At 46.7% G+C, this 11,831-nt stretch overlaps 1 pseudogene; it reads right to left on the bottom strand.

Annotated features, from left to right (window-relative positions):
• Positions 1 to 6,882: 6,882 nt before the first annotated feature.
• LOC8033356 lies at positions 6,883 to 11,831 on the bottom strand (annotated as a pseudogene).

Raw genomic sequence — 11,831 nt, 5'->3', positions numbered from 1 at the left:
AATGGAGGCAACAGCAATGTACGTACGGAGAGGGACGGCTGCCGCCGATGATGACAATCATTGTCTAGGAGAAGAGGGTACGTATTGCCATCTTGCAGGCACATACTGCAGGCGTGCCGGCGCGTTGTGGGACGCCTGTGAAGGAAATCTCGGGGCGCGACACCGTAACGACTATTCGGAACTTATTCGAAAAATATTCGAAACTTTTGAGAAATATTATTCGATTCAAATAACGAATCGGATAGGGTAATATTCGATTCGTTATTCGAAAATAACGAATATTCGCACACCCCCAGACTTTTTGTTTTTGATTGCCGTAAAACGTGAGACCCCGCACATTAAAAATACCCGAAAAAAAAGCAAGAAAAAAAACGTGCAGGTATCGTTTTTACGAAAATTTGAAAACATAATAAAGGTTTATTTGTTTATTCTTTTGTCTCAATAAAACGCGGCATGTCCGAGTTCTTGCAATTTTAAGCGAGTTTCATTTTGGTGCGTACGCCAGACAGAACACAAAGCCGAATCATCAACTTGGCCAAAAGGCCAACAGCATGGAATGGCGAAGTGTTGGGAGTTCACTGGACTTAGATCCTTGGACGTCCGGCAGACCAGTGCTTCCAAGCATTGGCCAACCATTAGTAGCTTCAAGAGAGAATTCAACTAAACTATGGCTGATAAAATAAAATAGTGTTCCAATTGCAATTTTAAAGACTGCCAGTGTGGATGGCTCAAGCAATTTAGACAGGTAGTATAAAAGAAACCGGCTTGGAGGTATTCGCCAACAATTTCTGGTCTATCACTTTTACAATTTGTAATATAGGTAATTTCCACGTTTTATTTATTTATTCATTTTTTTCTGCACCTAGTTTTGGAATGGTAGGAAATCAATGTTGCGCATATGTCAGAGAGTTCACTTCTCTTAATTTAATACACGGTTTGCAAATATCTCTCTTGATATGGCTCTGCCACATGACACCAGTGGTCGTAATGAGCAATGTGAAATCTGTGCATCGATACCAATGATATCACAGTGCACATTGGTGCTAACTATGTGTTGCCCCAAAATTGGCTTCTCCTCTGAAATTTTTGTGTTTCTTCCCGCGTGGTGCGGCTTTTCTGCAGCATTTTAATAGCGCCAATGAGCGAGGCGACAATTTTGCTCATTGGTGCTACTTACACACTCGCGCTCATTGGGTTTGGCTCGGGATTTCCATGCGAAGCTGGGAAGATGAGAAAAGTTAGGAATGTCGGATGTGCAACGTCGAGCATGATAGTTTCGTGTTTAGTTTTATGCAGATAAAAACCGCTGAATAATGCTAATAAAAAGCAATATTATTTTGTTTCGGCACAAACTCCTTGTGAGCCGCAAACGACTGCTATAACTGCGAGGAGGGCTTTAAAGTACTTGTCAGTCAATGTTCCAACTACCTCGTTGCTTCACTGGAGAGATGAAATGAAAATCCTGTCATCCACATTTGTCACTTGCACAGTGGTCTGCGTAAATTCCTGGTCAATCTTCTGTTCATGAGGCAGAACATATTGAAGAGAGCCATACTCAAAAAGGCTGACACACAGTTATCATGTTGCCTACTCCGCACCTTGCCGTAACCACTGGTAGTACAACACACAACATTACTAGAACAACTCAGTTGGGAAACTGCCATGGAGCCTGCTCCGAAAAAGTGGCACCGATCCGTACTCGAGAACCAAGCTAATACGCCTCGCAAGTGGGTTCATTTCTGTCTTCTGCGAATGAGAAAGGAAGTGGCGGTGACGTCAGAACGCCGAGCTCCGATTGGCTGATTGCGACCTCCTATCTGAGCGTCGTCTGCTCCTTTGCAACGTCGTCTGCTCGCAACGTCGTCTGCGTCTGTCTTACCTTTCCTGCAACTTTCGGAAGTGCAGGTCTTTATGAGCGAGCTCGACTTCGCCTTTCAAAGAGGGCAGACGAAATAACTCAAGCGGTACGTTGTTTTTATCTAACTAGCAGACGCGCATCAAGGAGGGAAGTCAAAGGACTCACTGGCGAGGTGTCCAGAGGCGCCGAGATTTGTTTGCTAAGAACCGAGAGTCAGGGTGGTCAGTGTCTGCAAGTTCCCTCCCAAATACTTTTTTCCTCCTTTCGTGTGCGGCGAGACCCCTCACTCTTTAACGGCGTCGGCGGGTTGGCGCAGTTAACGTCGTCCGCTTTACGTCTGCTAGTCAATGCGATGGCTGCTTTACCGCTCCTGCGTCTGTCGGAGATTCACCGCTTTTTCACCGGCGAGAGTCACCGTTACTTCGGGAAACAAGGAGATAACAAGAGGAAGAAATTGACCTCTTAATCTAAAATTGAGGTCAGCGATCAAAGTATAATACGGGAAGTGTTCACAAGGGTCGCGCGGGCATATTCCATTCAGCACGCCAGCCGGTCGTGGGCAGACGGTCGCCGAGTCGCTGCTAAGCCTACCTGCTAAACTCGCTTGGTCGCATTCGGTGGAATCGTGGCCGTTGGAGCTTTTCCCGGGTGTTTGTGGATCCAGCGTTCTTGTTCGTCGTGGTTTGTTTCAAGTACTTTTTACTTTTTTCTTGCTGCTTGAAGTCGGGACGTGTGAGAAGCGCACGTAGAAAAATAAACGTCCATGGGTCGTCGCGACCGCAACGCTGTCGGCCATGCTGATTTGATCGTAAGAAGTGCGTAAGACAGCTTCGGAGCTGTCCGTAGGATTTCGTCGTAACCTGCGCAAAACTTACGAAAATTTTGTTTCGTGAATACGAATTTGCTTTTAAGTTTGGTCTTACGCACATTTTTGGCGTACGATCGTTTCGTGAATCTGGCCTCTGCACTTCCAAAAGTCGCAAGAAAGGTAAGACAGACGCAGACGACGTTGCAAAGGAGCAGACGACGCTCAAATAGGGAGTCGCGATCAGCCAATCAGGGCTCGGCATTCTGACGTCACCGCTACCCCCTGCGCAAGAAGCAGACGAACTTGCCCTCCGCATAGGGATCGCAATGCTGCCGGTTCTCCTGCAGTGGCCACTCGGGAGCACCGCATTCGAAGGCGTCTGCTTGGACTGTTGTAATTAGGCTTTAATCGGCCATTTTGGCACTGAAACATATACGGTGGAAGGGTTTCAGGGATGCCAAACCCAGTCTGCCATGCACACGTGCTGCGAATTGCCACCGAAGTTAGGACACGCCCAGGTCGAGACGTGCTACCTGAAGTCACCGGTGAGACATGGCTGTATGAAAACAATATTAATTGTGCTGCAAAACCTTGTTAGCTGAAGATTTGAGAAAACACTGTGCGCCCGACATTCTGTACTCTCTCCAATTAAAGTTCCTACAAAAAAAACTTTTCCAGTTTGTTTTTATGAAAAAAAACAAGCTTTATAATTGCTCGCAACAACCACAGAAGCAAAAAAAAAGAAAACTGAGGTGCCATCTTGGTGCCATCGAGCCTTGTAGTTTGGGTACTCTAACTCCTACTCAGGTTGAGTCGTGCGGGGGGTAGTGGTGCTGTCTCGCAGTGACATTTTGCAGCAGCTATATAAACCGACTTTCATGTTTTGACTTGTCGCTAAATCGCGGCGCTGTTATCGTATTTAGTTTGCTCTTGGTGGACGCGAGCAGTCCAGGTTTCAAGGGTGACTTTCCCAACAATGTATGAGTAACGTTGAATGCACTGTACGATGTACTGTTCGACCGCTCGGTGTATATCCTTTTGCGTTCTCGCGCGTGTGCAGACGTTTACCGTATTTTTTACGAATCTTTGCCGAAATTATCTTCAAACGTTTGCATGTGCCGAAGTTTGCCGAATCTGGAATTCGGCAGATTTAGTCCATCACTAATCATAACATCGGCGCGCAGCATTTTTGATAAAATTTTGAAAGGGCGATTGATCCCTCACTCACAATCTTTACCCTCAGCCCGAATTTCGAAATCCTCATGCTGTTCTCTGCTTGTTTTATCTTTATATCTAGCAAGAATCTTAACGTCATGCAACACCAGTAAACAGGAGCATCAATACAACAGTGAACGGCAAGAATAATGCGCCTTGTGTTTGTTTCTGCCTCGCCTTCATCCTTGTTGTTTTGGTGCTTTTATACATTTTAAGGCCTTGAACCAACTGGCCCAAATAACCATCTTGTTGTACCACATAACAATGGAGTTTTATTGCGATTTCGATCAAATCTTTCCAGCAAAAATAATCCCCCTAAAATTTTTTTTTGCCAATTATTATTTTACACTAGCTGAGGGCATTTGTTCATAAAGAATAATCAAGAGATAATCACATTTGAATCAGCCGAACACGAGCCAGAGACAGTCTTTGTACCTTCTACTTCGCTGGTCAAGTACTATGTAATGTGCTAATACAAGCAAATCACAACGCAAAGAGAAAAGTAAAGAAAGCTTTTTATGTAGCGTGGTGAGGCTTACAAGAATAAAAGGTTGCTAATTAGACTGAGCTTTAAATTTACAGTAATTTCTTTTTCATATTGTTTTCCATATATTTAAAAATACATCTACATAGTATTATAACTCACTATACCCTCGCTACAATTATTAAAAATACAATTCATCTGATTTCAATGGAATAAATTTGTCTAATTAAATTATTCTGATTTAAATTAAACTCGTGATTTAATTTAATTCAAACTAATAATTAAAGTCAACAAATACGAGTTCACTAGTCAGCTCACCAGACGGTTATCCTCTCATCTAATGTCGGCCAAACATAAAGAGATTATGACATGGTGAAGACTGCATTCGTCCAACCCTCACCCCCTTTGTAATTACGCGGAGGCAACCTTGGCTCCCTTGCAGTTGCTAAAATCTAACCCAATCCAAAGTCAGCCCTTTTTGCTAAGAATGTCGCAAGCATTTCTCAAACCTTGAGGTTGGACTGGTTAGGCTAACCTTAAAATATGTGGTGACGTTAGACCAAGGTGAAGTTTTGAACAGTGTTGGCCGACTTCGACATTAAAATTTCAAACTCTTGGGAAAAAAATAATTATAATGCAATAGTTGTAAATCTGATGCAACATAAAATCAAACAGTTTTAATGATTCGTTCGTACACCTGGCCCGTCACTGGCCGAAGAAGAGGGCACAATATTAATCATTTGTATTGCGTCACATTAATAATGTGAAGCAATACCCTAGGTTGCATAGTCAAACCAGCCTAAATTTACATTAAAGGGCAACTCCAGCCAGAACTCAAATTGAAATAAATTACTGGTATCACTGTAGTGACACAAGATACGACCCCAGCCAATATATTATGTCCGGGGGACGCTGCATTCTCAACTAATGCCGATAATAAAAATGTGACCCGCCGCGAGCCGCTGCTCCTTAGCGGGCGGCCAGCGGGTTGCCGATTGCTAAAGCAACATTGGGCCGTGACGTCTGTATCGTTCCCTTTTTTTTTCCTCCGGTTCGGGCGTTGCACGGAGTGCGCTTCTTTGATCCGCTACCACCGCTACTTCGGCTTGTGATTGGCGTGTTTAGCCGTTGCTTTTATCTGTAGCCCGTGTAGCTTCGGTATAGCCTTTTGTTTATTTGCTTGTGAGGACTCCAAGACTCGTTTTAGCGAGCAACTCGGTGCGCCCAACACTGCCCAGCTGTTCCTCGAAAGATGCCGAGTACAACTTGTAGCGCTGTAGGCTGCTAAAACAACCTGCTGCGCAACAGGGAGGTGCTTTTTCACAAGTTTCCAATGGACCGAAATTTGGAGAAGGTGTGGGTGAACGCTGTTCGACGAGAGGACTTCGGACTTCGGCTTTTACACGCCCGAGGAAAAAAAATGAAAAAGCAGACGTGTACGGCCCAGCACACGTGTTCGGGCACCGCAACCCACACCGGAGAGCCTCAAAGCTTCGTGCCAATAACTGACCCGCAGCACTAAAGCAAGAGGGCCCCCAGTACTGTACGTCACTGGCAGCACGGCGCAGAGCAACGCCGCTCCATCCACGGAGCCCCGATGACAATTTAGGCCTAGTGATGAGTACGGAAGACCACACACACGGCGACAGCAGCCGAGTACGGCACCGAACGAGGTAATTCGTTTTCCTGTCGCTAGCTTTTGGGTATACAAGCGACGAGTACAGCATAGCGCATGCACGGCAGTGCCCGCCGAGTACGGCACCGAACAGGTTCACGAGTTTTCCAGTCGCTAGCTTTTGGGAATACGCACAAACTATTGCTACATATGCTGGTTAACTACCACGTATACAGAATTAAAACAAAATCAGCTTACCTCCTATCTTTAGACGGCTAGCGCAACAGAGGTAGGTGCCGTTCGGCCTGCGTACTCGTTGAACGAGAACGATCCTGATGTCACGTTCACATAGCGGCCGATTTCCAGTGTTGCCGGGGCCTCGAACGGCTAGTTTCGGTTTTGTTGGCCGAGCCCCAAACAAAACTTTGAGGCGTTGATATCTTTAAAACTACGCACAATAACGAGAAAAAAATTACACCTTGCAATTCAGGGACGCTGACTGCACTAAAAACAGTCATAATCCCAAAATCGAAAGTATGGACCGGAGTTGCCCTTTAAAAGTAGGGATATTCAAATATTAAAGTTTCGAATTCGAATTGAATACTGAATTACCACATAATTCAATTACACTTTTAAATTTAATGTATTTCATAATTCAAATAACTCAACACTTTAAATTTACTGCTGGAAAAAATGTGTTTATTTAAAAACACTGCCCATATGACGCCATAGCTCGCACAGGTCTCTGCTGAATTGAATTCAAGCCTATGCATCAAGAGGCCTTGACTGGGTAATTATTTTGATGGAAAGCAGTCCGCTATTCAGCAATAGTCGGTTTGAACCAAATTATCATTATTCGCACACCTCTAGTCAAACGTTTGCGAGAGCCAAACCGAACGAAACTAGGTGCACGGCGGGTTTGCGACGTCCCCACTGTCGATCTCCGCGTGCTGCTTGGCCAGGTGGGCCCTGAGCTCGTACGGGAACACAAACTCCTCGCCGCAGCGTTTGCACGTGTGGGGCTACTCCGTGGAGTGCGCCGCGATCACGTGCTTCCTTAGGCTGCCTGGGTCGACACCCCTATATCCGCACACGTGGCACACGTGCAGTCTGGCGCCCGAGTGCATCCGCACGTGCCGCATGAGGGCGCTGTTCTGGGTGAACCCTTTGCCGCACTCGGAGCACACGTACGGACGCTCGCCAGAGTGCACTCGGCGGTGCGTGGCCAGGTGGCCCTGCTGGGTGAAGGCCTTGCCGCACGTGGGGCAGACGAACGGCGTCTCGCCCGTGTGGGTCCTTTCATGAGCTACCATGCTGTGCTTGCGGTCGCTGGAGTAGGGGCAGTGGCGGCACTGGTGTCGCCCTTCCGCCTTGCGGTGCACTGTCTTGCGGTGCTTGTCCAGGTAGTCGCGGGAGGAGAACAGGCTGTCGCACTCCCCGCACCCAAAGGCCCCCGCCACCTCGGCGCGCGGCGTCTTTCTCCGGTCTGCGTGACGAAGGGAAAAAGGAGAGGCGGGGATGTTTGGGGACCTTACTGGGTGTGTGAGACGGTCGTTATGCGAGATAATAACACCCACCAGGATGCTGTTTGTTCTGCTTCTTAGCTTCCGTTTCGTGTTTTAATGTCACGGGTGGAAAGCAAAAGTCAAAACAGATTTCGCCCGATTACCCTCGACACTACACAGTAGTAAACACAAAAAAAAAGGACACCAAGGAATCTAAACAATCGACCAACACATTAGCACACAGTCACAAAAACAGTCTTCCGCATAACACAACTAATTTACCCAATTGCATCAATAACAAAGTATGGCCAGAGGTAGGCCAGCAGCTTACGAGGAAAGCTTCAAATAAAAAAAACAAGGACACACGCGCTAAGAAGCGATTACCATTATACTCAACAGACTTTAGCAACAACACAATTGAAGCAACAGTTTCAACTCAACAGACTTTCATAACCAGCACAATTAAAACAACAGTGGCTCTGAGCCAGTTCACCAATAAAGACACAAGCATGTTAAAATTATGCTTGACGTTCTTTCTTTTCTTTTTGCATTCCAGTTTTATTGAAATTGATTTTGCATGGATGTAGCAATAGAGCTTTCACAAAATTAAGGTTGGTTCACATGTTTGCTCTCGAGTGTCCTCAACTGCATTTCAACCCTTAGCAACTGCTTACATAAAAACATTGGCACCACCCTTCGGGAAGTTTCGGAACACTTTCGACATGCATCCTTTTATGCAGTACCTCTTCAGCATGGGCCTGAAATAATGTCGCCAATGTTTTAAGCGACCGTTTCTGATACGTAGTGCATAGTTCTCGCAATAACTTCAAAATCTTCATTTTAGCACAGAGAGCAACTTGTCTGCTTCTTGCACAGGAGTGGCATTTATTGAAAGGATAGAGGGCAGACTTCAATGCTAGATGGCTGGAAATCAACCCCCTATTTTTTCAATCAGCCAATAAAAGCTCGGCATTCAGACATCATTGCAACCCCTTTGCAAGAAGCAGACGAACTTGCGCTCCGCATTGTACCCCGACGAGGAGCGTTCCGGGACTACCCGATAGGTGGCATCAGGGTCTAATACCGTCGTAAGCAGTTACAAGAGGTTACGATGAAAGTCGAGCACACCCAAACGCAAATGTGCGAGCCAGCCTTTACTTGAGCTCCGAGGAGCACGCTGCAAGCATGATAGCACATGCCACACGAGCTCGCAGCTGCAAGCACACGTGCTACCTACGTTCTCAGCATCCTCCTTGGTGCTCAAGTACCTCGGCAAAAGCTCCATTATGGGAACCGCCGTCTCGTTTTATTCTTTCTACGTGTCTGGTACTCTGTGGGTTGCAGGAATTCTCGCGCAAGTGTTTCCTTTGGGTCGTCGATGCACCGTTCTTCATCGTTTCCTGGGAGCCGAGCCTTTCTTGCTCGGCCGTCTGTCTGAAGCGTCCCTCAACGGTTCTGCAATGAGGCAGAGGCACGGCAGTTATACACTTGCAGCTGTTCCTTCGAGTTCCATCACTTCTAGGGTTGTACGACACAGCTTGGCCAAGCTGGTGGCAAGACAATGACAGTACTCCCCCTCTATACTTGCGGACAATTTTTTGCGGTTATTTGGAAGTGAAGAGCACCCTCGCTTCAATTGCGGGGCCTCGGAAAGTCATTTGCGGGTATTGGCGAGACCGAGCTACGGAGGGCGCTCTGACGAGCTTGTTTTCCCAGGAGCCCGGGGGTCTACCCACCACAAGGCCTGCAGACTCAACCGTTTACGTCACCTTCCTGGACAGAGCGCGGGGCACACTGTAACAGAGAGTTCACAAAATGGATGGAGCGATGTTGGCAAGACGCGACGGCAGATTTCTCTCCTGGAAGGGACCCCCTAATGACATTTGAGCCTCCGCCCCATTTACGTTGTTACATTTTTAGTGGTTCAAGCTACTCGGGAAACAAACAGTGGCCCCGAAATATTAGCGCATCATACTTTAATTTGATCGGGCCAAACAGCTCAACATCCTTGTGATTGGCAGTGTCGGCAAGATCTGTCGGAATTTTTAGTATGCAGGCTAAATAATGTGCATCACTGTGTAAAGAAGAATTATTCTTTCAAAAAAGTGTTTTTTGTTGAGCAAGAAAGATAAAAAATAGACAAAAATATGGTTTAAGTGTGTAGGAATAAGGAAAAAAAATCAGACATGCCCACCTCCCAGCGGCGGAACCAGCCAAACCAGCTGGCGCGCATGCACACCAGCGCTGCTGCGCTAGCCCTCACACGGGTGCGGCGGGCGCCCCATTTGTGAATTGGGATGTGGGGCTAGTTGAAGTGTGCGCGACGCTCATTTCTGCGATTTTAGTTTGCAATGAATCGTGTGCCATTCTCGTTATCAGTTTCGTCCCCACGTTTTTCTGTTGACGAGCAAGTACGCACTTTATTGGGCAAGTCTGCGCGTCAGAAGTTCTACGCACCACACCAAGAAACTTCGTAAGCCTAATGAGCCAGACGCATTTTCGCCGAGTGCCAGCCAAAGCGCGAAGCTCTAGACGAACCAAAGAAAGAGTCTATCAAAACTTGGGACGACCTCGTTTATGAGCTTTTGTGACCTCGTGTATGAGCTATGAGCGGCTTTAGCGACGAGACTTTGGAAACATTTTTCAAAGTCGGCACACGCCTAGATCTCTAAGGGTCGTGACTGTGGCCAATGCCTCCACTGCACCGACAACAAATCGCATCTGCAATCGAGAATTGCCACGAAATGAATACGGTGCACGGTAGTGCAGCACGAAGTCACTGGACCATTGAATACAAACTTCACTGTGCAGGAAAAATGAATGGATGAATGCATGCGGCTGAACCCTTTAAATTGGGCGGCGGCTTGCACCAGTTCAAGTTGCCGGAGGCAGCAGAGCACGTTATGAGGCGTCCCTTCGCATTCTATGTATGTTGCACACTTTGCACTTTGAGCAGTTCATGTCAGCTGTTCACTGCAGGTCCTTGTGCCTTGTTCCTGGATAGGGTGAACACTAAAAATGTACCTGTGAAGGCAAAAAAAAAAAAACAACCAATGAAGTGGACTATTTTTATTATTTTTAGATAACAAAGGACACAGACATTGTACATCGCTTTTGCTGCTGCTGTGCATAGGTCATATTTCGCCAAAATGCCTGAAAATGTGCATATGGATACACCATGTGATTGTGAGCCAAGTTATTAACCAAGCTTGAAAGTGATTTTGTTTCCCGCATGATGAACACTGCCGTCATGCCCGTGGCACATGGACAGCGATGCGAGCTTATCTTGTAGATGAGACACAGCCGTAACAATGAAACGTTGCTGGACGTAGTGTGACACATGTCAATGAGCATTTCATTGACAAAATAGGACGCGGAGTCTGACAGGCCAAGAGGTTTTAATAGCATATCGTATTTACTTCTCCAACATATGAAGTTTCCAACTAATGATGGCATAGTAGTCTTTTTAGTTGTGTCTATTAATGCAGGGATATGAGCGCTTCATGATCCTGAGCAATTGTAAATTACGACAAAAATATACTGTTCGAAAGTTACTAAAACTGCAACGCACACGCGGTGCCCGGAAAGGACAGGACAGACTGGTCAGTGTTCCACAAAAACCCAAACAACATCCTAGGTCTTGCTATCTTTCTGTCCTGCAGTTACACGACCTGGGAGCACTCGCAAGCTCGATATCACTTACGGGAACATGTTAATCTTAGCTCGTAACGAGCTCGATCATCAGAGACAAACTCGAATAATGCCCGCTCGTCATTACCCGAGCCCCCAGACGAGAACACACACCCGGCAATCGGAAATGGATATGGCAACAGGAAGCCGCCTTTTTGTTTTGTTGTTTACCTTGTTTTTGTTGTTATCGCGCTGTAGGCGGCACAACTGAAACTCCTCTCTGCCTTTCTCAATCTGCCAGAGACCACGCAAGTTACCGTTCGCCGCGGGTCGACCCAACTTCAGGTTGCCTGCGCTCAGTCTCGTCTTGCCTTTTCGCCGTCTCCTCCACCCTCCGACTTCGCGACGACTTTGCTGGAGTCCGGCATCGCTTGAAACGTTGGCACAGCGTCCGAACCCGCTGTTTGGTTCGTTGTCTCGGAGCGGAGTCGTCACAAGAAGATTTTTAGTGGGTTGTTTACATGAGCATTACAGATGCTCTGAACGACACTACGTCTTCCACACCGTTACCTACAGTCAACTTCTCACGGTTTTTTTCGCTCATTTCACAGAATTGAAACCTCCCACCGTTTCCACTCTTTCCGACATGAGTGGCAACCCTCCTTTTGGCCGAACTCGCGTAAACCAGAAATAAAACAAAGCTCCAACGTGTTAAA

This window comes from Ixodes scapularis, unplaced genomic scaffold, assembly GCF_016920785.2.
Source record: "Ixodes scapularis isolate PalLabHiFi unplaced genomic scaffold, ASM1692078v2 PGA_scaffold6__148_contigs__length_123643588, whole genome shotgun sequence".
Classification (NCBI taxonomy): Eukaryota; Metazoa; Arthropoda; class Arachnida; order Ixodida; family Ixodidae; genus Ixodes; species Ixodes scapularis.
This window is presented reverse-complemented; position numbering and strand designations above follow the sequence as displayed.